The sequence below is a fragment of the Hemibagrus wyckioides genome, linkage group LG23 (genome assembly GCF_019097595.1).
Source record: "Hemibagrus wyckioides isolate EC202008001 linkage group LG23, SWU_Hwy_1.0, whole genome shotgun sequence".
NCBI lineage: Eukaryota > Metazoa > Chordata > Actinopteri > Siluriformes > Bagridae > Hemibagrus > Hemibagrus wyckioides.
In genome coordinates, this window is record NC_080732.1 from 12,779,121 (window position 1) to 12,806,878 (window position 27,758).

Genomic DNA, 27,758 nt, shown 5'->3' on the forward strand with positions numbered 1-27,758 from the left:
ATCAGAAAGTCTCCCATCTGTGAGCTCAGGCATGCAGAAGAGGGCAGGTTTTCAGCTTTTCTCTGAGTGTGTTCAGCTTACCTGTGTCATAGCGAGAGCAGCAAACATCATACAGCTTTCATTCAAAAATATGTTTTGGAGGAAGCATGTACTAATGATCAGTTGGTAGCTGGGAGTGAGCAAATTGTCAGAGAAGAAATGTTGACAATCCCTTGGGGATCCTTTGAGGAGCTCTGATCCTAAACCCCGGAAATGAGCTAGCATTTTTAGCACTTCCATGTTCCATCACCCTGAAGTCAATTGCTTTTTTTAAATAGGTTTTTGGTTAAATGGCTGAAATAAAGTCTGTGGTTAACACAAGCTTAAGATATTTTCACATTTTATTCATAACATAAAATACATCATTAATACCCCACTCATGATTTTATCACTTTATTTAGCTTTTAAAAAAGGCAGCTGCTAACAAGTGGCTTTAGAAATAAAGCTTGAATGAGTTTTACTTCTGCTGGTTGTATTGAGGTTTCCAGATTCATAAAAGGTATGTCCATTTGAGAAGATTATCTTTTCAGAAACTTTTGTTATAGGAGCCCTATACTCCTATAAAGCTGTTGGAAAAATCCTATTTGCTTTTTGTCAGTGGAAATGATCACTTCCAGGTTAGACGACAAAAAATACTTCATCCCTGCAGCCCTCTGCGGTTTGAGTTGCTCTACTACAGCAGCATTGTTGAGGTTTGTGATCACCTCAATGTCACTACTGGTTTGAGAAGGTTACAAGTACAAGCACTGGTCTCTAACTGTACTGTATCTAATAAAGTGGCCTTTCATTCCACACCACCGTCCTATCAGTATCACTACTCAGACTGGGCCACTGCTCAAATAATATCTTATAATAGTCCATTTTCAGCAAAGGAGATTGACAAGATTACGATTATAAGATTACAATAAATAATTGTTTACTTACAAAATGCCCATACTGCACAATTAATGAAAAAAGCACCCATTGTATAGTTTTCCAAGTGGCCACAGACACATTTCTTCCATTCTGAACTTCCAAGCTCTTTTTGTCGGCTCTCTTCCAAAGGAACAAGTCTCCGAAACTCCAAAACATAATCGTCATCCCTGAAATACACAGCTTTCCGATCCACACTTCACCTCCTGCACCTGGACTGATGCATTCCCCGCATTTCTTTCAGCATCAACACTGTTCCAAGTCTGTCCTTCTTCATTACTCACGCATTAGTTGTTCTGATCACGTGAGCCCAGAAAGAATCGGGAAGTTTGAACGATGGATTCCAAAGGCATTGCAACAGGAATTCCCTCCGTGCTAAGCCAACGGGTGCATCCCACACACACACACACACACACACACACACACAAACACACACACACAAACACTTAGAGATCCTCGACCGGCCTTCTGAGCCAAGCAGGCCTAGTATGGTATGAAGACTGAGCCATTACATACACTCAGACACAAGCATAGTGTTTTGTAGCCAGATACAAATCTGTCTGATCTCATTCCTGATGATGCTTTAACTCCAGTGCGCTAGGATCTGAATCAAACCCATTCCACAACTATCTTGCTTTCGTCCGATGAGGACATCGACTCAAGTTTCCAGATGATGCAGCAAACTACTATCAGATGTTACTAAGTATAATGGCATCCCCTACGTTTCCTCCTTCATCCTGTAAATTCTGATCATTGTACAAGGATGAAGGAGTGGACTAGGCGCACATTGCGATCATATCTCGGATCTATCGTGTCCACTCGGAAAGCATGTCACATCATTTTATCCCTTGTAGAGCTCCATTACCTCACCATATTATATATACAGTACATACAGATTTATTTCATATTTATACCACAACACTGTTAAATTCTCTATTCTGATTAACCCTCCTATTATTCTTGGGGTCAGTCTTGACCCCATTCAATGTTTAATGTCTTCATATTTTTCGAATTTAATGGGGACCACCAGGTAAAATGATCATGCTAATATGATTGCAGTGTCCTGTACACATTTCGTGGCATCAGTGTTCCTTGGGGTCAATTTGACCCCAGGCTGTTTTAGCTGTATAAAACAGCTTGGGTTGATTTGGATAATATTGAGGTCACTATAACAATCAATTTTCAAGAACATCCCTCTGCTTTAGGGCCCTAACCTAAACATAAACATACCTGCGGTGTTGCATGAACCTCTGAGAGTTCATACGAAACATGGGGAAGAGAAAAACGTAATTTCTCAGAGACCCTGAGGAAAAGACATTGTTAAAATCCTTGATAAAAGAAATTTTATAAAAGACAAAAATCTACTTATAAATAAAATAAAACCATTAAAACAAACAAAAAAAAGATCTTTTTGTTCAATTTGAGGTCAATCAATGGGATTTTTCTATAGTGGTGCAATAGAAATTCTGGGGGTTTAGGAGAATGGAATGGGTTTGGGGTTATGTTTTTTTTTATGTAATTAAAAAGCTATTTAGATGGTCAACAAAGAAACATGGGTAAAAATGATATTCTGGAGATTTAAATTGACCCCAAGGGCAAAACATGTTCATAAATTTGAGGATAACAAGAGCATTAACACTTCTGCAGCCTATAATTGGTGATAATTGGTACATGAGATGTCTTCATGATCGAGGATACTGAGCTGTCTGGTTTCTTCCGGTTTCCACACAATGGCGCTATCTCTGTATCTGTATCTGTTTACCAAATATTCGTATCTGTATCTACATTCTGATGTCAACTAATCAGAATCTTTCTTCATCCTTCTTAAATTCCTAGTGTTAGCAAACCGCTAACAGGTACAAGACGATTTGACATTCTGTTCTGGGAAAAATAACTTTAGGGAGGAAACAACAAATCTAAACAAATGTCATCGAGTCACTTTTGTGCATATTAATATCTACACAATCAACACCCAAGGAAAACCTTTTTCTTTTCCCTGTTTGGATCTCTTATTAATTCAGGGATTATAATAAAGAGACAGGAATCACGTAACAGGCATCAAAATTTAGTTTTAAAATGTAATTAAAATTTTTTAATTAACTCCTTTTCCCCAAGATTACGTCTCTAACTCTCGAAATGTGTTTGAGTTTGACATTTAAATGATTCCTGTGAATTTCCATGAAGCTCCGCCCCCAAGATCTATGGTGGTGTATTAGCATGTCCATAAAATAAAAACTGACAGTAGGCAAATCCAAATAATAATAATAATAATAATAATAATAATAATAATAATAATAATAATAATAATGTTAAACATTTAAAAAAAATTAAATATTTTTTTTTAAATATTATTATTATTATTAGTAGTATTAATAATAATAATAATAATAATAATAATAATAATAATAATAATAATATGAAGAAGAAGAATAACAATTTAAAAAATAAGAAATAAAATAAAATAAATAAAAATTTGTATTATTATTATTACTATTATTATTAGTAGTAGTAATAATAATAATAATAATAATAATAATAATATAAACCCTAATAATTAATACATGGCCACATCATAATCAACCAATTTTACACATACTCTAGGTGGTGGTTTCTTGTTGGAAAAATTATTAGAAAATTAAAAGGCTAACTTGAATTGGATTCATACCAAACAAAGAGGTTAAAAGGGCTCGGCATCTGTGTGTCAGTCACATGAACAGACTGGACTTCATTTTCCCAAAACAAATTTTTCACATTGGTACACACACACACACACACACACTCAGCACGAATGAAGCGCTGTATCACACCATTGGGCTTTACAGATAATAAAGGATGTACAGTTAAGGGGGCAAAACAAATGTTACACACAAACACGCACGCACACACAGGCATACTGCACAGCTCAGATCAGACTCGCACAGCATGTCATTCCATCACACACATAGACACACAGCTGTTTCAACCCACTGCATTCCTGTCATGAGATCTCTCTCTCACACACACTCACACTCACACACACACACACACACACACTTCAATATTCAGTGTGGTCGTGATCATTTGTGTCTCTCATATTATCTTCCAATACTTTCAAATACGTTCTGATAAACGAAACCAGATTTTGTTCACTCAAAATATGACACTGTAAGCTATAGTATTTGTCTTTATTTTTTATTTCTTATTTCTCTTCTTTTTTTTTTGAGGTTTTAAACATGAGGAAGTAGATATTTTGTGGTTACTCTAATAATGTAGTGAAAAGTTTATGTGTCCACACCAAAGACAAACTTTATCCTTAGCGATCTTTAACGAGGACCAAGATTCAAAAATTTATAGTCATATGTACAGGAAACAGTCTGTCATACCTTACAATGGAATTTTTATTCTGCAGATCCTCCCAGCAGCTAATGATATAAATGATAAGGGCAGAAAAGAAAGAAAGAAAGAAAGAAAGAAAGAAAGAAAGAAAGAAAGAAAGAAAGAAAGAAAGAAAGAAAGAAAGAAAGAAAGAAAGAAAGAAACACAAGACACAAGACAGAAAATTCACTATTGGTGCAAATGCAAGAAACATAATGATGTGTATGTGTAAAGTGTGCAATGTAGACATGGAAGACATGTCCTGCAGAGGTAGATTGGGTTCATTTTGTCATACACCGATCAGGCGTAACATTTTGATCAGTGACAATCATGACTCATCATGGCACCTGTTAGTGGGTGGGATATATTAGGCAGCAAGTGAACATTTTGTCCTCAAAGTTGATGTTAGAAGCAGGAAAAATGGGCAAGTGTAAGGATTTGAGAGTTTGACCAAAAGGGCCAAATTGTCATGGCTAGACGACTGGATCAGAGCATCTCCAAAACTGCAGCGCTTGTGGGGTGTTCCCGGTCTGCAGTGGTCAGTATCTATCAAAAGTATCCTTTAATTCATGTAACTTACAGGACGTAAAGGATCTGCTGCTAACATCTTGGTACCAGATACCACAGCACACCTTCAGAGATCTATTAGAGTCCATGCCTTGACAGGTCAGGGCTGTTTTGGCAGCAAAAGCGGGACCAACACAATATTAGGCAGGTGGTCATAATTTTATGCCTGATCGGTGTATATGTCCCCACATTGACATTTGTCTGGTCATTTATTAAAAACTAAAGCAGATTTTATTTGCAAAACCAAACAAGGCATATATGCTTCCTTTGGTTAATGAGGTTATGGTTAGAGCTTCCTATTCTGGGAATACATGGTGTGAAGTGGAAATATATCCTGGATGTCCATCTCAGGGCACTATGCGTAGACACAATTAAAGGTCATTTATCTTAGACAATCCACCTACTGGCATGTTTTTGGGATCTGGAAGGAAACCGGAAGACTTGGAGGAAACCCATGTGCAGACAAGGGAAAAGGAAAACACAAACACAACATAATAATAAAACAGACAGACAGCCTGGATAGAAAAATGTGTGTGTGTGTGTGTATTAAGCATTCCCAGATGTCTGAGAGCATCAGATTCATTTGACCCAGTGGCATTGTGCCGTCGCTGGCAACTAAACATAATCTCATTATAGTTCGATCTATCCATGTTGTTGGTATGTGTGTGTGTGTGTGTGCGTGTGTGTGTTTGTGTGTGTGTGTGTGTGTGTGTGTGTAACTGTACCAGTGTGTGTTCATAATCACTAAGTCTCTCACAAACATGCAGTGTCTCTCTCACACACACACACACACACACACACACACTCTGGCTCCCAGCACTGTTATAATGAGAACACTGGGTTGAGGCATATGGCCATGTTAGACTGATTCAAATGAGACTGATGACTTAAATGCATTTTAGTCATATTTTAATTTCTGACTAATTCTGCTGACCTAGGGCCTCAACAGAAGGCTGTGTGTGTGTGTGTGTGTGTGTGTGAGTGTGAGAGTGAGAGACAGAGAGAGAGAGAGAGAGAGAGAGAGAGTGGGTGTAAGTGTGGGTGTGTGCACTTGAAATGAACTTTAAGATGAACTTTTAAATGGTTGCAAGGGTTAAAAAACAACACTTCCTGTTTTTACGTACCCATTACTTCACACGAAATGAAACACTGATAAATGGATTGCACTACTGAGGGGTTGTGGTCAACTTAAGGTTTTTGGCCAGTAGAGCAGGTTTAACAAGATCCTAAATGATGATGATAATAATTATTATTAGTAGTAGTATTATAATAAATAGGTAAAATAAATAAATTCATTAATTCATCAAATCATTAATTATAATACTGCAAGCGGCGGTCTGCAGGGTCCGAGCACTCAATCACAAACAGCACCCCCAGTGGCCAGATTACAAAATATTATAAAGAGTCACAGAAAAGATAGACGTTTGTGACGATTGGTCATTCCTAATGTGAAAAGCCTACTAGAAGCTGATTAGCACCTTCTAGGTAATGATTTGTTTCAGTAGACTGTGTGTGTGTGTGTGTGTGTGTGGAAAGAATTGGGGGGACAAAACTCAAGCCACACATTTACCTGTCACAAACTCTTACATGCACATCACAATAATAGAGAGAGAGAGAGAGAGAGAGAGAGAGAGATGATAACAACATAAATAAAGTATATCAATATAACAGCAACAGTGTATAATATATTTCCCTCTACGGTTTGTGTATTATTGAACATACTCTCATTTCCAGCAATGCTACACTTTCCGTTCCATTAAAACTGGAATGTGTCACATATCAAGATAACGAACCATATATGAAAGCTTGAGCCTGCAAATGGAGTGAAGTGAGCAGTGCTCTCCATTAATTAGCGTAATAGGAAATTTCTCAGCGCTGCTAGGTTAGCCAGATGATTAAGAGCAGAGATGGTTGGGAGAAAAAAAAAAGAGAGAGAGAGACAGAGTCTGTTCCTTTATTAAAGCTCTGGGGGTTTGGAGGTCTGACCCCATAGCTACAGGGGCCTCTAACCCAGCAGTTGCCTTCACTTTCTCTTATCACACACACCCAGACTCTAAGTGGTCTGTGTTCCACAGGTATATACACAGATCTTTGAGCCATATTCATTAAATTCAAGGAAGTTCATCAGCACTGCGTAGGTGTGATAGAATGGCCTGGCAGCATTAATATGGTGAGGACACAGGGTCATCAGAAACAGGAAGTGAGGAAAGCAGGAGTGACATCGTGAAACTAATTTGATTACAGGCCAGACAGACAGGAGGATCTTCTTTTTTTAACTACTTTCACAAACGTGGTGGTACAGTATAATAAACATCTCGATATAATCGTTTCATCACACATCAAACAGCTAAAAATATAGCAGAATGGGGGAATAAGGACACTTGTGGTGTCTGTCATCATACAGACACTACACCTCCCATCAGCCCCAGCACGTCATGTGTTCCATCACTTGAACCTGTGTCTAAGGTCCCCCGATATCTACGTTCCTGTGTTTCAGCACCCGATTGTCAAGCTTCTGTTGGTGTGATGTTCGGGTCGTCATGTGTTCCATGGTCCTGTTTATTGTCTGTATGTTTTTTTCCTTGTATTCTCTGTTATTATGTTTTTTTAAGGGTTTTTTAGTTATCTAGCTGAACTTTACTTCTGCACTCTCATCTGCCCTCGCCTCTTGTTCCTGACAGAAAGCTTGAACGATAACATGGAATCCTGTTAGAGAACTGCCTGAGGTGGAACTACTCAGGAATGGCTCCCCACCTAGTTGCAACCATCTTCCACCCGTCCTGCCAAACTTCAGATGTTACTCTGCCTCCTTGTTCCATTGAAGACCTCATGCCTCTGCAGTGATTGTTGCTTTCCATACTCCACTAAGGATGCCCCCTACCCCCTTTCCCCTCAAAAGACACCATTATAGAACGTTTGTCACTCCATCTCCTTCATTCAGACGTCACTACGCCACCCGGCTCCACTTCGGACGACATGCCACCTTCCTACACTGCTGAGGATGTGACTCCAGCTCCCTTCTTGGTGGAGGATGTCGCTCTGCCTCCCTGCATAGCTGAAGACGTGCCTCTGCCTTCTTGTTCCACTGAGGACATCACTCTGCCTCCTTGCTCCATTGAGGACATCACTTCAGTTCCCTGCTCCACTAAGGACATCGCCCTACTTCCTTGCTCCCTCCTTGCTCCATTGAGGACGTTACTCTGGCTCCTTGCTCCACTTAGAACATCACTCCGGCCTCCTTGCTCCACTGAGGATGTCACTCTTCCTCCTTCTGGATTTGAGTAGGATGTCACTCTGGCCTTACAGAGGACATTGCTCCAACCTTTAGCCTTTTGGAGGACGTCTCTCCCCCCTCGCGCTCCACCTTGGACTCCTCCTGCTGACATTGCAGCTGCCATCATTCCACTGTTCTTGTGCTTGTGTTTGTTTTTGTTTCTGTTCTGGTCCTGTCTCTAGCACGTCCTTGTCATTGGTATACTATCTGATGGTGTTCACCTGTCCTGTGTTTTGTTCTGATTATTTAGTCTTCTTATATAAAGTTGTCTCCATGTTTTATTGTGCAATTACTTGTTTAAAGTCCTGGCATTGTTTCCTGTGTTGCATGTTTATTTGTATGCCCTGGTCTCAGTTTCTAGATTCTGTTTTATGGACTGCCCAGTACTAAGACTGCATGCTTGTGTTCTGACCAGTACTGAGATTTTAATGGACATTTCACATGAAATATAGTGTAGGAAATGGATACAGTACTAATGGCCGATTCAGGAGCATTAACTATCATATTCTGTAATATAATGTTTAGTATATTGTCATACCCCAATATCCAGAACATGCAATGCCCGGTCAAATCATGTGGCTATACACTGGACTGACACATTTATCCAGACCAACGTAGAATTGAGATGTCAATGTTTAAGGGTGCTGTCAGCTTGCTAGTACTGGGATTCAAATTCCCAATCAGTAGGCCAAGGCGTAACCCACTGAGCCAGCATAGGCATGTTTTATTACAGATTTCTATTAATTAACACTGGTCATTACACACATCCACATCTTGCACGGATGTCTATTTGTCATCTCACCACGTCAACAGGGCGGCGTGACGCCACAGCCGCTAATGATGCAGGCAATCCAGGCGCATATGCCTTCATCAGCACTCATCCTATCATCCGTCTCTTCCGCTCCGCTTTCCATACTACCACACTTTCCAGAAGCAAATCCCTTCCTACCAGGTGTCCACCTTTAGCATGAGTGCATTAGAAAAGACTCTTAAGTCAGCCTTGTGCGTGCTTGTGCACATGTGTATGACGTACAAAGGGATAAAGGATCTTAGGATCTTAGGGTAGTCCTGGCTGAACTAGTTAAACATTTCCGGCTTCCCTCCATCCCCCATCCTGTTGTCTCTTGGCTTTCCCCTGACTGAAGTTGAGTGGGCCGCAATACAAATAGCCAGAGGACTATTTGTGGGCTTACTCTGTGCGTCTGTGGAGACTGCTAAGAGGCTTACCGGGGTAGCCTGACCTAATGAGATCATTTTGTAGACAACATATTTGTTTATATATATATATATATATATATATATATATATATATATATATATATATATATATATATATGTGGGTGTGTTAATCTGCATGTCATCAGTTTGCTTAAGCCGATGCCTGAACGTGCGTTTTGCGTCTTGGGTTGTTTGCATTCATCCTTGAAGGAATTCCCTCATCTGAACCAGAGCTAATCCTAATCCCAATTCTACGTCAGCACAGGAAGTGCCCTGTATCACCGCTCACACGTCATGGCTGTATTGGGATGACTACTTTTTTCCTCCTGCTGGCCAAGCAGTGTGATTCCATCAGCTTGTCAGCCGCATACACTCCTGCAACACGCTCCAGCAAACGTTTATAAGCCCAATTTTATACACCCACAGAGAGCCAGTTTTGAAACCGACTCCTAAGACCACCAAGACACTTTGAACAATGACAAATGTGGCATTTGACCCAATCTGAGGTGAATTTTTTTTACATAAAGTGGGTTACACAACATTCCAGAATTCCAGGCCTGTTCCCCTCTGTTGTGGTCTGTTAGCGACGTCAAATCAATTTATTTCTCCCAGCACATTGGTCACGCTAGGGGTAGAATGAATCGCTGTGACTATCTGTGCTTCTCTGGGCGTAAACAAACACACGCGCACACACACACACACACACACACACACATTCACACAAGGCATTCTCAGAAACTTTGCAAAGTACATGCTGACTGTCCGGCATTTTGTCACACTGTTGTCATCAGAGCCAAATTACCAATCATACAGCAACATGCTTGATAGCATCTCATCAGCAATCTCTCTTTTTCTGGCTCTGTTTCCTACATGTAAATCATACTCTTCCTTTTTTGTTGTTGTCTATTTCCCCTTTTTTTCAATGCTTTCAGTTGTATTCTTTTTGTCTCAAGAACAAAAACTTTTCTGTCTTCTACTTTGTTCGACTTTTTTCTGTTATGTGCTGGCTACTTCCTCAGTATATGTGTGTGTGTGTGTGTGTGTGTGTACTGTCCCTTGTGCACTCAGGTAGATCAGAGTGCCTGCATCCAGGGAGCAGCAAATACAAAATCTATATTGCATATCGACCTTACCTCTGTGATGATAGCATGGTCTGGAGAAGAAATACAAACAGGCCAAGATGAAACAGGATCTTTCCTTTAGATTTCTCTCACGAAAATATTTTACATGTTTTGTTTAAAATATTATTTTTTTTGTGTGTGTTTTTATGTATTTTCCCCCAAAATGTGCTTAACTGTTTTTCTTATCTACAATCAAGGATTTATTTATTTATTTATTTATTTATTTATTTATTTATTTACAAGCTTTTATAATGTCTCCAAGCTCCAAGTACTTATCACAGCTGAATCCTTGACTCTGATTAGTTAGAAGGAATTTTCCATAACAACAGCTCTGTTGTGTTTATTGCGTAGCTCCAGCTATAATTCAAATAATCAGGTTTGTGATTATTCAGATGCTTATTTTCTATATTTTTTTACAGATGCATTGCTGTTTCCATAGTTACAGTTGATTCGCAAGAGCCCGTATAGTGGACGTGCCATATAAATGAACTTTAATAATAAACAGATGTAATGGTCAGTAGGTTTTTCCACCACATGAAAGTCTTCAGCTAGTATTTTACGGGTTCTTAGTAACACATGATAGCAGGAAGTGACTTGTTGTGTAGACTTTATATAAAATTACATGCAACAATAATTGTGTAAAAGGTATCGAGTGCCATTTCTATCTATCTATCTATCTATCTATCTATCTATCTATCTATCTATCTATCTATCTATCTATCTATCTATCTATCTATCTATCTATCTATCTATCATGAGCTATTGGCCAGTTATATGGCTCCAACCTATACACATAAACTTCTTCCTCCTTGTGCTGCTGGATATTGTTCAGGAACAGGCAACACAGTGCACCGGAGCCCTCATAAAAATAGAATTTGGACTTTACAGCATTAGAAGAAATAAAATAACATCATATTAGCGTGCAGCACACATCAGTCCCAGGGCTACCCGACTCAATGTGCATGGCACGTCACTTCCGCTAACATTTAGCGAGCATTTCTTATCTGTGCAGCCTGGCATTTGGTAAAGGTCATATGAGAACACAGGCTGCAAACTGCAAGCTCAAATCATTGCCCCACTCCCTGGTTTTGTGTCTGCTTAAGTGGATGAACAATTCCTGTACGAACAAGCTGGCAGCATGGAAACCATAATCGTCTGTGTTTGAGTCACAAGGGTACGAAGAACTTGCTTGCTAAAATGTTTTTCCATTCCACTTTCTAACTGACACAAAAGATAGATAGATAGATAGATAGATAGATAGATAGATAGATAGATAGATAGATAGATAGATAGATAGATAGATAGATAGATATGTAAAGGCAACCTCATTCAGTATCACTGATCAGCGTAACACACTTGGAAGCATCTCTCCTCTTCCTCATACATGAGCTCACCCATGATTGGCCAGTGTTTTGATTGACAAGGAAGAGAATATGCCATGCCTCCCACCCAGAAAGAATGTCCAGTTTTGCTCTTGTGACTCCTGGGCATGGTTGACTGTGGCATCATTGGTATATTACCATATCCTGCCCTTGACTATATGGGTAATGCATTTCCAAAGCTGAGGTTTTCACCTGAATTGTTGCCAGATGTCTTGGCAAAGAGATGTCACTTCCTTTCGTTGCATTGCATATACAGAAAGCCATTAGAGGTTCTTTCTGCCTTTACATTACAACAAAGTGAAATTCTTTCTTCATATATAACCCAGGTTTGGACGTTTGAGTCAGAGCACAGGATCAGCCATGATACAGCACCCCTACAGCACCCCCACAGAGCCTTGCTCAAGGGCCCAACAGAGGCAGCACTGGAGCTTGAACATTGACCTGCCAATCAACAACCCAGAGCCTTAACCACATGAGCCCTAGTCTTGTCAGTGACTCCATATACCTGTTAGTCTGAAATCTGTGTATGCTAATTAATCAACTTTGCCAAGCCATACCTCAGCTGATGCACACAGAATAAGTATCACATATTATAGTTATAAATCTTCTTAGCAGCCAAAAAACCTACAAATAAATAAATAATAGCGTGCGCATCTACTTGTCCTTCATGCCCAGGTTTCCGATTGGTTCATCCCTGGGTACATGATGTCCCTAAAAAGCAAACTATGAAAGTCTACAGAGTAAATTATTTTAGGTTCTAATAAAAATAAATCTGATTCCACTGAAAATGCAGTAAAGTGTTTATCAAGATAGTGTAGGCCTGTCTTTTTCCGAGGCATCAGGCTGAGCATTTATCCATTTGGTTGTCTCTCTCTCTCTGTGTGTGTGTGTGTGTGTGTGTGATTGAGGGGTCTCACTAGCTCCATTCAGAGAGTGGGTCTTTGTGAATATGACTCATATTTCTGACGACAAAGAGTCTTTCCAGCGGAAAAAAAAATGGCACAATGAAAAACAAAAAAGAACAGAGCACCCCTCTTTTCTTTCACTTCCTCGTACACACACATACACACACACACACACATACACACACAAAATACAAATTCACACATACGCACATGGACTTGTGCACTGGTCTGTGCACATCCTCCCACTACTTTATTCAACACTGCTGACTCGATTGGAACATACAACATCAGTCACGGACTATTATGCCGACTATACCATGCTTATTATTCATTATCTGTCATTTTGTACATTTCAGAGAGAATTAATTCGATAACCTGACTAGCTAATAGCGCTACTCATTCATAGCTTGGGCCGTTTTACGCCGTTTTAATGCGAGTACTTCTTTCTTCCACGCCGAGCATCCGTAAACCAAACCTAATATTAATCCCAACGTTTCTAATAACTTACATTATCCTGCATGTGGACTCTTCATCACCTCATCTACTTACAGAATGCTTACAGGTTTTGTTGCTCTGTGGGTTGCCATGTGATCTGCAAGAAAACAGGAAGTAAGCGGTCATTATTAACAAGTGCGCAGGCGTAGAATGTGTAAGGTACGTATTCAAACTGGTAAACTGTGTACTGTATGTCTGCAATTTGTACTAAACCCTACCCAGATAATGTATGTTAGCATAGAGCAAATGTAACAGTGATGTGTAACACTGAGGAAGTAACACGACAAGCTCAATTTCTGCTTGTTATCTTATTAGCTTCGAAGAAAAGCATGAAGGAATGACATCCTCCTTTATACAGTTGAGCTCACAAGCACATACATCCCCCCGGCTGAATCTGCTAAATGTTGAGAGATCTCATAAACTGCAGTTCTGCCCTGAATTAGCCATTTCATATAACAGATGATTACATATAGTCCGCAAGACACAATAATGACTGATTTTACACAAATGAACCAGTTCACAAGATTCCTTAAAAAAATCCTCCAGATCCTGCTAATTATTTGCTTTCCAGGGTCTTCTGCATATTTGACCCCTTTCAAACAGAGACCATATGATTCTGAGATCCATCTTTTCACACTGAGGGCAGATGATGGACTTGTACTATTACTATTAGGTGGGAAAGGTGCAAATATCCACTGATGCTGACGGTAAGAGTCTGCGTAGGGGGTGTACACTTTTAAACAGGATGATCAGTGTAAATTGTTATTATTTTCTGTTTTGGGAAAGATGTAAATATATTATGTAGCTTGTAAAGGGCCGAACTAAATGAAAAGCTTAGATCTTTAAACAAAGTAATAACAATTTACACAGATCAACCTGGTCAAAAGTTTACACCCCCCCTGGCTCTTAATGTATCATGTTGTCTCCATCATAATACTTGGGGATGTGGTAGCTTAGTGGCTAAGGTGTTGGACTATTGATTGGAAGGTTGTGAGGTCAAATCCCAGCCCCACTTGCTGGGGCCCAGGGCAAGACCCCTAATCCTCAATTGCTCAGTGGTATAAAATGAGATAAAATTTAAGTCGCTCATGATAAGGGAGTCTGCCAAATGCTAGAAATGTGAATGTCTTCTTGAGCAATGTTTGCACCTTTTGTAAGAGTCCCTCACTTGTCCTCAGTGTGAAAAGATGCATCTTGAAATTATATAGCCTCTGATGGAAAGGGGTCAAATATGCAGAAGACGCTGGGAAAGCAAAAGAAAACAGCTGCTGTAATGTAAGTGATAAAACGATGTGTTTTGTGAATGTTCTATGGCCTTAAAGGGGTAGGACATGTTGTTGCTTAATAGATAAAAATGCTTGGTGTTGACGTGAAAAAAAAAACTTAAGATCGCACCACCTCATGATGAAAAACTGATCTTTCTTATAACCAACCATTTCAGTTGTATTTCCTCAATCCTTCTTCGAGCCTCAACCGGATTTCTTAATACAGAACAGAAAACGAGTTGCCATTACCGCGTTCCAAAATGAGGGCTAAAGCGGTTTCGTTGGCCTTGAAGCCCTTTTCTGTCACTTCATCGCACAGCTTTTGGCTTCAACCACTAAACTCGAACACATTTCTGAGTCACATAGCTGTGTAACTAACTCTGAGAGTCAGTTCAACAGACATGTAGTCACATGACAGCGTAGTCTACTGACTAGCGCTTATTAATTATTGCTGAAAACAAACCATATTTCCCTCAAATCAACCCACTATCAGCCCGTTTCCCTGCTTAACTGCTAATAACAGTGAAAAGAAACAATGCATTAGAAGCTATGTGGCATGTTTTAACTGTGCTACCTTGCTAGATTTTTCACCTTATAGCTTAATCTGCATTTAGCAGTGTAAAGAATTTCGTAATTCATTTTTTTTTGACCCCTGACCTTTGCATTTGCATATGTCTGTTTCCTGTCTGGGTGAATGTTGCAAGACAAGAAGAAAGTCAGTAGTGTGTAGGTGTGTCTGAGAAACCCCACCTACACTTAACACCCCCAGTGTGTGTGTGGTGTGTGTGTGTGCGTCCGTGTGCGTCCTCAGTGTTTCAAGGTGTTGTATGGGTAAAGCGTAAGTGTGTGTGTGTGTGTGCATCCTCAGTGTTTCAAGGTGTTGTATGGGTAAAGTGTAAGTGTGTGTGTGTGTGTTGTGTGTGTTTGTGTGTGTGCATTTTTGCTCACAAGTACCCTTATTTGGATATATTACAGAAGTGTTTACCATCTGACCGCATTCATGTGATCAGTGCTGACATACCTGGGCAAAAGGGAAGTGGAGTTAGGTCATGGGTCTTTAGTGACACAGACACACACCTACATATTTTCGGTCTCTGGACCGAAAGAACTGAAATAGCAACCACTCATATAGACATATACACATAAACAGACACAGACACAGACACACGTCTATATACCTACACAGTTTGCAGGTTTTGACATGACAGGATTTTCAATTTTTCACCTATTTCAATTACAAAAATCCTGCTCTGTGGTTCTAAATGTGTTTGATGTTAACATGAGTTTAAATGGAGAAAGTGAGGTGAAAAGAGAACGCTTCGGTTCCTCAAACTGGAATAAACTTAGCACAGAATAATGACCATAAGGAAACACATCCGTCTCTCTTCTCTCTCACTCTCTCTGACGTTCTTTGCCTCTGTTTCCTTTTTTTTTCCACGATGCCATGCATCACGAACGCTTCTGTCATACTCTTATTGTCTGTCTATGAGTTTATGAAAAAAAAAAATTGATGGAAAGATGTTTGTTGCAATGGTGCAGTTTGTGGGTGGATAGGATGGCAGCTGGTGACTCCACTGTACTTTTCATACAATGTGTGAGTGTGTGCGTATGACTGTGTGTGTGTGTGTGTCTGTGTGTGAGGGGGTGGGTTACGCACAATGGAAAGTGAACTGTGTCCACGTGACGTTCGCGGTGTTTCCAACTTTCACAAACCGAGGAACTGGAACCAATGATGACGAGATCTAACGACATCCTCAACTCTCTCTCTCTCTCTCTCTCTCTCTCTCTCTCTCTCTTGATCACATGACAGGATGATGACAGGCTTTGTCTGGGCGGAGACAGTGTTGCTTTTTATGAATGAAACTCATTGCTTACTCTGATTGAGATATTTCTGGGTGCAAGCATGTGTGTGTGTGTTCAACCACAGCAGTTTCCTTCTCTTTTTTCCTGTGCTGATTCACCCTTCTGAATATAAAGCTCACCATGTGCTGTGTTTTAACACTTTCCTCACCAGACCCAAGGTAACAGAGGCTAAAGTGAGAGAAAAAAGTGGACACAGGGATATAAAGACACACACACACACACACACACTGTCTGAAGCTTCATTTACAGAGTTTGTCTGTATGTTCGCTGAGCGTGTCTATCTGTGTGTTGATAAAGCAGCATCCTGTTTCCAGTGGGGGCTTGTGTAACAGCTAACACAGTCCCCCATGACGACTGTGTCTGATTGTGTAAGGGGATGTCTTTGTACTTGTAGGAGAAAATGAGAAAACTACAGTGAGATCTCCATCTACCGCGGATTGAACTCTGCCTTTGAATGCAAGATAAACTCAAGCTCTCTCTCCTGATCATTGCTCCCGCCTGTGTGTGTGTGTGTGTGTGTGTGTGTGTGCATGCACTTGCTCACAAAGAGAGTAATAACTGACAGTTTTAACAGTTTTTCAGGAAGAAATATTATTATTATTATTATTATTATTATAGTAAAATTCTAAAAGAGCTAGAAGGATATGTGTGTGTGTGTGTGTGTGTGTGTGAGAGAGTTGAGAAATGAAGTGGGAAAGGCTGAGTGCCCACTGTCTGCATCTGTCAGTATCAGTTTGTCTTTTGATTTTGATGTGTGTGGGATCTACTCACTCAGGTATACACTTATGTCGATGTGTCTGAGGGGTGTGTGTGGGTGTGTGTGTGTGTGTGTGTGCGTTGTGTAAGACAGTGTAAGACAGTGTAAGAGAGAGACACAGAGAGAGAGAGACAGAGACAGTGTAAGAGAGAGAGAGAGAGAGAGAGAGAGTAAGAGAAAGAGAGAGAGACAGACAGTGTAAGAGAGAGAGACAGAGAGAGAGAGTAAGAGAAAGAGAGAGAGAGACAGAGACAGTGTAAGAGAGAGAGAGAGAGAGATGCCTTTTCAAGATAGTTGACAATTAATTTAAAATAATTTCTCTCAAATAAAAAATAGGAAATATACAATAAAACCAAAAACTTTTCTCAACACTCATATTTCTGTCTCAAACCTGATCTCCGTCTGTCTTCTGTTGTTGTTGTTGTTGTTGTTGTTTATCAGGATTCAGTATGTTTTGTAATGCGCTTCTGTTCACTACAGTTGTAAAGAGAGATTTAAAGGAAACACAGGCTGAAAATCCCGCTAGCTGTGCCGAGAACACACACTTGGATGGGATTCCAGATGATCACACACATCACACACACTTTCATACCTGGGGACAATTTAGGTACACCAGTCTACTCAATGTAGTTTTTGGAAAGGTTGGAAGAAACCAGAAACCCCAGAGGAATCCTGCACAGCTGCAGAGAAATACATGCAAAAATAAAAAACTTAAAAAAACTCACTGCGACACTAAAACTACGCTATAAATAGTGGCTCTGAAACGGACTGAAATAGAATAAGAAAAATACTTGTGGAAAATGGCAGCTGGCAGGAAGATGTGGGATTGTATTTAATTTAAATATCTCACGCCTGCTGAATAACAAACCTTTTTAGTTCATTTGTACGCAGTGTCTGTCTGGGTCTGGCATGCGTTACTGTTCAGAGATTAGACGCAAAAATAGGCAAACTTCTAAACCGTCTCCCAAAAGTAAAACTAAAAACAGATTCCCAAATCAAAGAAAGAAGAAAATACACTTAAGGATAGTTAACACTGTTGATCTTGCTGCATACTTAGAGAGTTTTCTGGATCCAAAGCTAAAGCAGGTTATTTTTATTTATTTTTTTTCCCATCATCTTGGGATAGAGTATAAGAAATTTAAAAAAAAAGGAATAAATATTAAATATCGTATAAAATTCGAGCTGGTTGCTCATCAAGCCACACTTCTGTTTCTGGTATATTTCTTTGGAACCTGGAAAGAAAAGAAATGAAAAATTTCGATCAGGCAAAAAAAAACGCTGATGGAATTAATCAGCATCAAGCAAAAACCTAAAAGAAATAAAATGTCAATCTTCCCTCACTTCTTCACTATGGCCTTTTATAAGCAATCACGTCTCTTACATCAGATTTTTCAGGAAGACTCACTCTCTGACTACTATGATTAGGATCTTATGAAGTTACCTAACATTTAATAACATTCTCAGCTTGAGGAAGATTCTATATGTAGAAACAGGAGCACGTCTAATTATACGAGCAAGCTGGAAAGGTGGCAAAACGGATATGGCTATTAATAAGCCTCTTATAAATAAAGAGGGACGCATCAGTTGTAAACAAGGCCCTGCTATTGCATAAATCACAGATCTGTAATTAGGCTGTTTCTCTAACACCCCTTGTGTATTAACAACACACACACACACACACACACACATACAGCAGCGTTTTTGGGCAGCCGTGCGTAGGAGCCTGTTGCGTGTTCGGTGCGGAACACGGCTGTCGAGGGCCTGAGTTGTCATGGAGATGATGGTTTGATTCACCATAGCGACTAATGTCGGATAAGAGAACTGGAGAATTTGGAGATAAAGAGAAAAGCTGAAAAGCTGAAGGATGTATTCAACTATAATACCTGTTACACCACGGCAAAATTAGCCAGCATCTGGTTCCGTCAGCAGCGCTAGCATTCAAGTCTAGTTTGGTTTCTTCTCTTTTTCTTAAACACTAAGAATCCATTTAACAGTCGTTGTTTATATAGTGTAGCATCTATAGTTATAAAACTGTTTTTCCCGTAATACACTGAACAAAAAGTTGGTATAACATTCAAATGGCGGTTGAAACCAAACCTTCATTAACATTGCAGATACAAGAATACAATAAAGCTACAGCTTTCATCTTTGTAATGTATTTGTGTTGTGTTCTTTTTAGTTTTCTTGACTCTTTACATAGTTTGGGGTTAGCTACCTTAACTTGACTGGTCCCATCACCTCTCGGGGTATGAGGTAGGTATTACGTCTAGACTCTTCTGTATTCTGGCACCGAGGTGGTGGAATGAACTTCCCCTAGATGTCCGAGTCATTGGCTGTCTTTAAATGATGGCTGAAGACCTACCTCTTCCTGTAACACTTACACTAGCTCTTATTTTTTTCATGTTTATGTATTAAAAAATTGTTTGTGCTATATTTCCTCCCAACAGAGTTTTTAGGCTGATGGTAAAGTCTGGGACCTAGTGAACCAGTGTCCATTGATAGAGTCTTCAAAGCACTTCTGTACGTCGCTCTGGATAAGAGCGTCTGCCAAATGCCGGAAATGTAAATGTAAATGTAGCTACCTGAAAGAGTTTTACATAAAACTCTCCAGACAGACAAACCAAAAAGCTCAAGCATAAAAAGATGAAGTGCAAAACAACTCATTTGGTCTCAGTAACTAGAGATCAGGGTCATGGTGGAGCTCTGGAACACTGGGGGGTGAAATAGCAATACACCCTGAATGGTACCCCATTTACATTTGGCAGACAGCCTTATCCAGAGGTGATTATAATTTATCTTACTCAACTGAGAGTTAAGGGCCTTGCTCCAGGGCCCAGCTTGGTGGATCTGGGATTCAAACTCACAACCTTCTGACCAGTAGTCCAGCGCCTTAACCAATAAGCTACTACATCCCCAGTTCATCACAGGGCACCATGCATATACACACTAGGGCAATTTAGCACAGCTTGTTTTAGGGGTGTTGGAGAAAACTGGAGAACCTGGAAGAATTTGAAGAACATCCACACAAGAAACTCCACAGAGACCTTTTGATAGGAAATGATGTAGCAAATGATCTATCATTTGATAAGAAAACCTTCAGCCTGTATTGAAAGGTGGGTCTCACACACACAACCTTCATTGGTTCATCTGCATAGTTCTTAACTTCCTAAAGTGGTTTTACTTGGAACCTTCTGTGGAAGGGTAGGGAAAGTGTGGGTGAGTTCTACATCAACCATTTCCCCCTGGAGCAACAAAGAGCAAAGAGTTTCTGGATTTTCTTTTAACAGTGTACTATATTGTATGTATGGTTGTTCTACATAATTGACCTCATTAGTTATACACACAGTATTTCCTATTATCTGCTGCCAAAAACACAGGTGACCAAACTGGTAGACCAATTGGTAAGTTGTTGTTTTTTTGGCAGCGTCCTAATCATCAGTAAATGACTGGTACAATTCTAAAAGTGCTTGCCAGATATCAATCCTGGTCTACCAGTTTAACCAGCTCGGCTCGTTCTTTGGCAACTGGTAGCTGGGCAGACCAAGCAAGAATGTTCAGGTAAAAAAAAGATGGTAATCTTTTACCATCTAGAACTATTACATATTCCCGGCTCATGAGAAATCCATTAATGGTTCGATCTGGAAGGTTTTCCAAACAGACCCCTTTTCAAACAATCCTTTTTTTTTCTTTTCATAATAATGTAATGTTAGTTGGGTGAGTAGCACTACTGCCTCCCAGCTCCACCATCCTGTGTTTAATCCTGAGCTTGGGTTACTGTCAGGAGTTTTGCATGTTCTCCCTCAGGGTTCTCCAGTTTCCTTACGCTGTCCAAAAACATGCAGGTAGGTAGATTGGCTGTGCGAGATTGCCCCTAGATGTGTATGTGTGTGTATTTGTGTTTGTGTGTGTGTTTGTGTGTGTGTGTGTGAATAGTGCCCTGTGATGGACCGGTGTCCCATCTGGGGATGAATCTTCCACCTTGTGCCCAGTGTTGCTGTGATTGACTTTAGATCCTGACCAGAATAAAGTGGCCTACTGAATCTGAATGAACAAATGTGATATTAGCTCTTCACTACTTCTTATTTCGTGGTATATTGTTATACTGGGATTAAAACATTTCAACATTATGAATACAAAAAAAGAATTAAACTTAAAAACGTTTTTAACCATCACCATAATATATGTTAACTTAATATCCAAGGATTAGCTCAAGCTTCTCATTGCTTCTCATTGGAGTACCACATGCTTACACACACACACACACACACACACAGTTCAACACTTTTTTCCCTCTTACCTAGGTAATGACTTCAGTCAGTTATAGAGAAAACACCAGAATGTGTTTTCTTCACGTTTGACGTCATTGCCTCAGCCACTGTTATTTTGGTTCCTTTTTCTGGTGATTTGCCTGTGTACTGTATCTATACCTGTATTGTACTGTTTTTTTTTCTTGCCTAAAAAGGCAGGAGATGAAGTAATAACGGTGCTGATGACACCACCATATAAAGTATCCAGTGAACTTTGACCTGAACGTGTGTGCTTAAGGAGTGAGCGAATGCGAGACCGTATGTGTGTGTTTCTAGTAGCCCGGCGTAAGTTCTAGAGAGATCCTCTAATACATTCCGCACATTTCCCACTGATGAAGCAGAAATTAAATAGAGAAACCTCTCTCTCTCCCCCTCACTCTTTTCCTCATGCTTGCTCTCTCGCGCTCTCCAACCAAGATAAACAAAACCCCCGTTCATTTACTCTACTCGTAACAAACAGCAGATTCCTAATATATAACTGGTGAGTGCAGAAATATTTCAAGCCTGGCTAACCCCTTGCTGTCCGGTTTGCTTTGCCGTGCAGCGTGAAGGAGAAGCATGGCTGATGTCATCGTGTGGTGAAAATAATTCCACCCAGGATGGATTTTTGAATGAAATGCCATTGTGCTGGTAAGAAATTCGCCGGTGATGTCATGGTGTAATAGCTGTGGGGTTTTTTATCAGCTGATTTGGCTTGATAGATCAGATAGTCCAGCGTTGTGTAGGCAAAATGTAGCCTAAAAGATCGGCTACCTGGAGAAAAAGGGCGGCCAAATATAGCGTCAGTGCTGCTGGAGTGAGTGATTTGAATGGCACTGTGTGTCGTAGTGGACTGGGAAGATAAGTGAGCATGGACGGTGAATGGAGCAACCGAATTTGAATATTCCACTCTAGCTTCAGGGCCTGGTTACTGGAAGTTCCAGAGTCTGTAAACACAGCCAAAATATAATAGATAGACTAACGGCCGGTGCCAGGTTTATTTTATATTACCCGCTACACCTATATGGCTCAACCTTGTAACTCTCAAATTCAGTAGACCTGAAGTACATTAAAAAGAAATTGTCTCCTTTTGTTTAATTTAAATGAACTTGTCCAGTGTTTCATCATTTTCGATAAGTTTAGGTTTGGAAAACATAGGTCTACATAAAATAAAATTGGAAAAATAAAAGGAGCATAAACGTTAGTTTGTAAGCTAGTTAAAAAGCCGAACAACAAACCTACAACGTTCTGGTCTTTCTCGTTCTTCAGTTCGCTCTCCTCCAGACTGTCTCTAAGTGTCTCTCCCCCTCTTTTTCCTTTTCCTTTTTTGCCCTCCGTTGAGCTCTTACAGATATTGATCTTTGATGTGTGTGTGTGTAAGTATGTTTCCAAGCGAAGTCTTATGTTGGGTCATGGAAGTTCCTATATGGAGGAACAAAACAGACACCACTTAGTGTCTCAGATATTGTGCATTGATTGACATCGGCTCATTCAAACCTGTGACAGAAGCACAATACATCAAATCATGTGGTGGCATTTCGAGAGGTAATGTTCACATCAAACATCAGTGGAATGGAGAAAATGTCATGGCAGTGATTTTGACTGTGGGACGGTTGTGGGTTCATTGAAACTGGATCTCGTCTGATCTTTTTCTTCAGTTTAACTGTTTGGGTGAGTCTGTGTTTCGAACTTGTAGCCTCATGTTCCTGTACTCGGCTGACACGAGTGGATCCCAATGTGGTTTTCTGCTGTTGTTGCCCATCAGCCTCAAGTTTCATCATTTTGATAAAGCTCACCGTGGTTATAACGAGTGGTCATTTGCTTTTCACCCCAGTCGGTTTATATTCTAGAGACACTCATGTATGGATTATCTTTGATACTCAAACCTACAACCATACCATGATCAAAGTCACCAAGTTTACATTTGTTCCTCATTTGATGTGAACATTAATTTTAGTTCTTGACCTGTATCTGCATTATTTTAAGCATTACGACTGCTGCCATATGATTGGCCGATTGCATTAATAAGCAGGCATATAGGTGTTCTTTATATGTTAATAATAAATATTTAAATGAATAAAAATGTAAGTGAATGGAAATGTTCAGAAGTTTGGGCTCCAATAAATAGCCAAAATATTATTGTATAATGACAAATAATTGCATTTAAATAGTTTTTATTTAAATATTATATTATATTATATTATATTATATTATATTATATTATATTATATTATATTATATTATATTATATTATATTATATTATAAAAATCTTTAAAAAATAAATAAAAAAATAAAATAAGAAAACAAGGGGCCATTTATTTATAAAAGAACAATTATTAAGGGGTTATATATCTAACATTTTATATCAGAATATGTCTGGCAAACAAAGCACTCACAAAACACTGAAGCCATATTTTGGAAAAGCCATATGTTTAAGCAGAATTTATAGAATAATGGAAAAGAATAAGAAAGTTCTAGTAAGAAAAATATGGCACGGTGAAATTTAATTACTTACATTCAGTCATATTGGAGTTATAGAAGAATGGATGTCTGGTAGCCACATGGTAAAAGTGTGAAACCTTTATTATAAATATAAGTATTGCTCAAAGTTTTTTTGTGTGTAAGCCAAATGGCCAGTGTCCAAAAATAATACAACAAATTGAGTCACGCAGGGTTTTTTTTTTTTCCAACCTTCAAACAATGCATGCTGAGGTAGAGAGCATGTAAGTGTGTGTGTGTGATGAGAGGCTGTTGAACAGTGCACTTGCTGGATTTATTCAGTTGGTTAAATGGGCAGGGTCATTAGAGAGCCGTCCACTTTCCAAATACAATGGAAATCAGATAAGCAATGAGAGGAATAGAGGGAGAATAAGGGATAAAAATGGAGTGAGAGGGAAGCCGTGTTGTTTCTGTGTGTTAAGCAAAGGTGCTCAGGCACGATAGAGCGGCTCTCGAAGTGCGCTCCAAAAAACGCTGGAGCCTCAGCACTCACAAAAGCTCTGCTGTGATCTGCTTCCTGTTTGTGTATGTGTACATGTGTATATGCCAACTCTTTTGCAATACAGCAAGAAGGTGTAGAAGTGCATGGAAAAATACTGCATGCTTTAAAACACCGTTAAGTCTTTATACACACATGCTGATGAAAACGTGGACTCCGGCAAGATCCATCCTGCTGAGAATATAATTACAGAAATGTCTTCAGTGTTGCCTTGAAATGTGTTTTTAACCCGCTGTCATTTTGCATAGGCATTCGAAAATGCCTAGGAGAGAAGGAGAGAGATAGAGACTGGGCCTTTGAGTCTGCGTGGCAGCACTGGCCCTCGATATCGGCCTCACCGGAGGACTGATGAGATAGCAGTCTGTGCTAACAAGACCTGAGGAACTTCCAATCAGAGTCTGAGGGGTAAAGAGAGATGAGCTTGACCCTGAGATTGACCCCGAACCTCTCTATGGCATGCCAATGTGTGTATACCCACAACCGTATCTGCATTAAGGCACGGTAATTCACACTGAGACGGGAAAGCACATTTGTGTACCTATTACCTTACGTGCACCCATATTTCCTGCCACTTATGTCATGAAGAGCGTTAAGCCGCTCTTGGCAATTATTCCTCATACAGCTTTAGCTCCATTTTAGCTGTTAAAAATGGAGCGGCGGAGGGCCAGAGGCTGGGAAAGTCCCTCTCGCTCTCCTGAGAGTGTGGCGATCGCTTTGATACACACTGTAATCGGCTCGCTCCGTTACACACCGGCACGCAGCTACTTCTCCGGTGATACCACCGCAGCCAGCAGAACCCCCCCACCACCACAACCCGAATATACGAAACACGAGAGAGTTGAGTGCGAGGTCTTTTTCTCCCCCCCCCTACTGTTTTTTTTAACTTCACTCTACTGCCATGAGTATGTGTTTTGTGTTTTAGGGGGAACTTAAAACCTCGCGTTCTCTTTAAAGGGTTGAGACAAGCTCTCTGAGAGATAAGCCAGGTAAAGCCACTCTGCTGGGAGTGGGTGATTTGAGCAAAAGGCTCATTTCCCAGAACCACAACGGTCACCAAACAGAAGGTTTGTACATGTATATGTGTAGTGTTTAAGAGATAGACAGCAAGAGAGAGAGAGAAAGACAATATTTCCTTTGCTGTACATAAAAAACTGATCTCATGTCACTTAGTCTTTCAATAGGATGAAACCAAATAGGGCTAACAGGACATTTTGTACAAGCTATTACGTTCAAGTCTTTGTCCATTGTATTTGTATTCACACATACACTACAGATGTGGTAGGGGGAAAAAAAAGACACTGAAATGTTGGCCACTAGGTGTTTGGACCCCTAACAATAAAACAGTATTTCAGACTATTTGCTTGGACCTTTAAAAATACATTGTAGATTATACCAAAGAAAATAAAAATGGAACACAAATGTAAGGAAATAAAGGAAAAAAAGAGTAGAAAAATCAAAAGAGCTACTCTAGAGCTTTCAATTTCAATAAACACTGTTGAATGATGATAGAAATACCTTTAGATATACACTATATAGCCAAAGGTTTCTGTCCAATTGACCACCATACCATATTCGGTTCTTCCCCAAACTGCTGCTGCAAAGCCAGAAGCACACAATTGTATGGAACGTGTATAAATGCTGTAGAGCCCTTTGAATAACAAGAGCCAAATCTGTTCCTGCATGACAATGCACCCGTGCACCAAGTGTGCTTCGTGAAGCTGAGTGTGGAGTGGAAGAACAACAAACCACCCTTACAGTGCCTGACATCACTAATGCTCACTAATACTCTTGTGACTGAATGAACACAAATCCCCACAGACACATTCTAAAAGTCTAGTGGACAGCCTTCCCAGAAGAGGCATTATAACAGCAAAGGGTGGATTAAATCTGGAACAGGATGTTCACAACGTGACGGTCAAGTGTCCACATAGTCATAAGTTGATAAGTATAAAGTTATGGCTAAAAATAGCATTGGGTTTTGAGAAGACTTTGAAAAGGAAATAGTAGTAGAGAGCAGTAAGTATTAGATTTTCTTTACAGTAAGGTAAGTCAGCTTAATAGTAGCTTAATAAACAATTAGCAATAAATAAAAATGTAACAATTTTAGGCCAACCAGGAAAGAACCAATTCTCAAAAAAAAAAAAAAACATATTGCTAATACAGCTTATTTTATTTTATTTTATTTTATTTTATTTTATTTTATTTTATTTTATTTTATTTTATTTTATTTTTAAATAGGATAGACCTAAAAAGCATTTCACTGCATGTTTTGCTGTGTATGTGACTAATATAATTTCATTTAAAATCTGAATTTAGTTAAAAATCAACTAAATTGGGGGGGGGGGTTGGGGGGGTTGGGATGTTTCTAAAAAAGAAAAGAAAAAAATCTCTGGTCATGAATAAATTCTGTCCAGGTTTATTTACATTTCTTTTCTTCTAAATGAGCAGCATTTAGAAAATAAAATAAAATAAAACACTTGTTACATAACATTGCAAATTGCTGTATTTTTTTCTGATTAAAAATCTAATTTCACACATTTCTCTGACAAACTGTGAAAACCAACCTCTTTTTTTTTCCCGCGTCATGAATTCGGCTGTAATGTTTGAAAAATAACCTTCCTGCAATGTCCCAAAAACATCCATAATAGAGATAATGCTGTTTTTCCAATGTTGTTTACCTAATGTTTACGGTAAAGTTCCTATAGCTATTATGTAATGGATACATAAGCATCTCAGAACACCAAGAAAAAGAAAGAAAGCCTGAACGTACAAAAGACGTCTTTTAAAACGCTCTAATGTAAAATTGTTTACAGGTTGATCTCATACTATGTACAGAAGATTATATTAAACTTAAGATTATTTGTCACTGAAAAACTCCCTCTCTGTCCAAACATTTAGATAAGAGATACACCACACACTGCTCTCTTTTTCACACTTCTGAATCATATCCTGACAGAACACAGACACACACTCACCCACATTCATACACACACACACACACGTGTTCATATAAAGTGAGAATCAGCACAACACTCATGGTCAAATCCCTGTTAAAAAAAAAATCTTAGAAACACACACACACACACACACACACACACACACAGGTATTAATAGTGCACAACTACAAGAAGCCATAAATGTAGTATGTATTGTAATTAATGCCAAATCATTAGGATTGAAGTAGCACATCTACATTCCCATCAACCTTTTCGTTTTTCATGATGATTCTATAAAAATGGTCACACAATCGAAACCATTTACTTCCTGCTTGCAGATTCGAAAGAACACGTCTGGGTGATGGTTCTATTTAAGGAAGGAAAT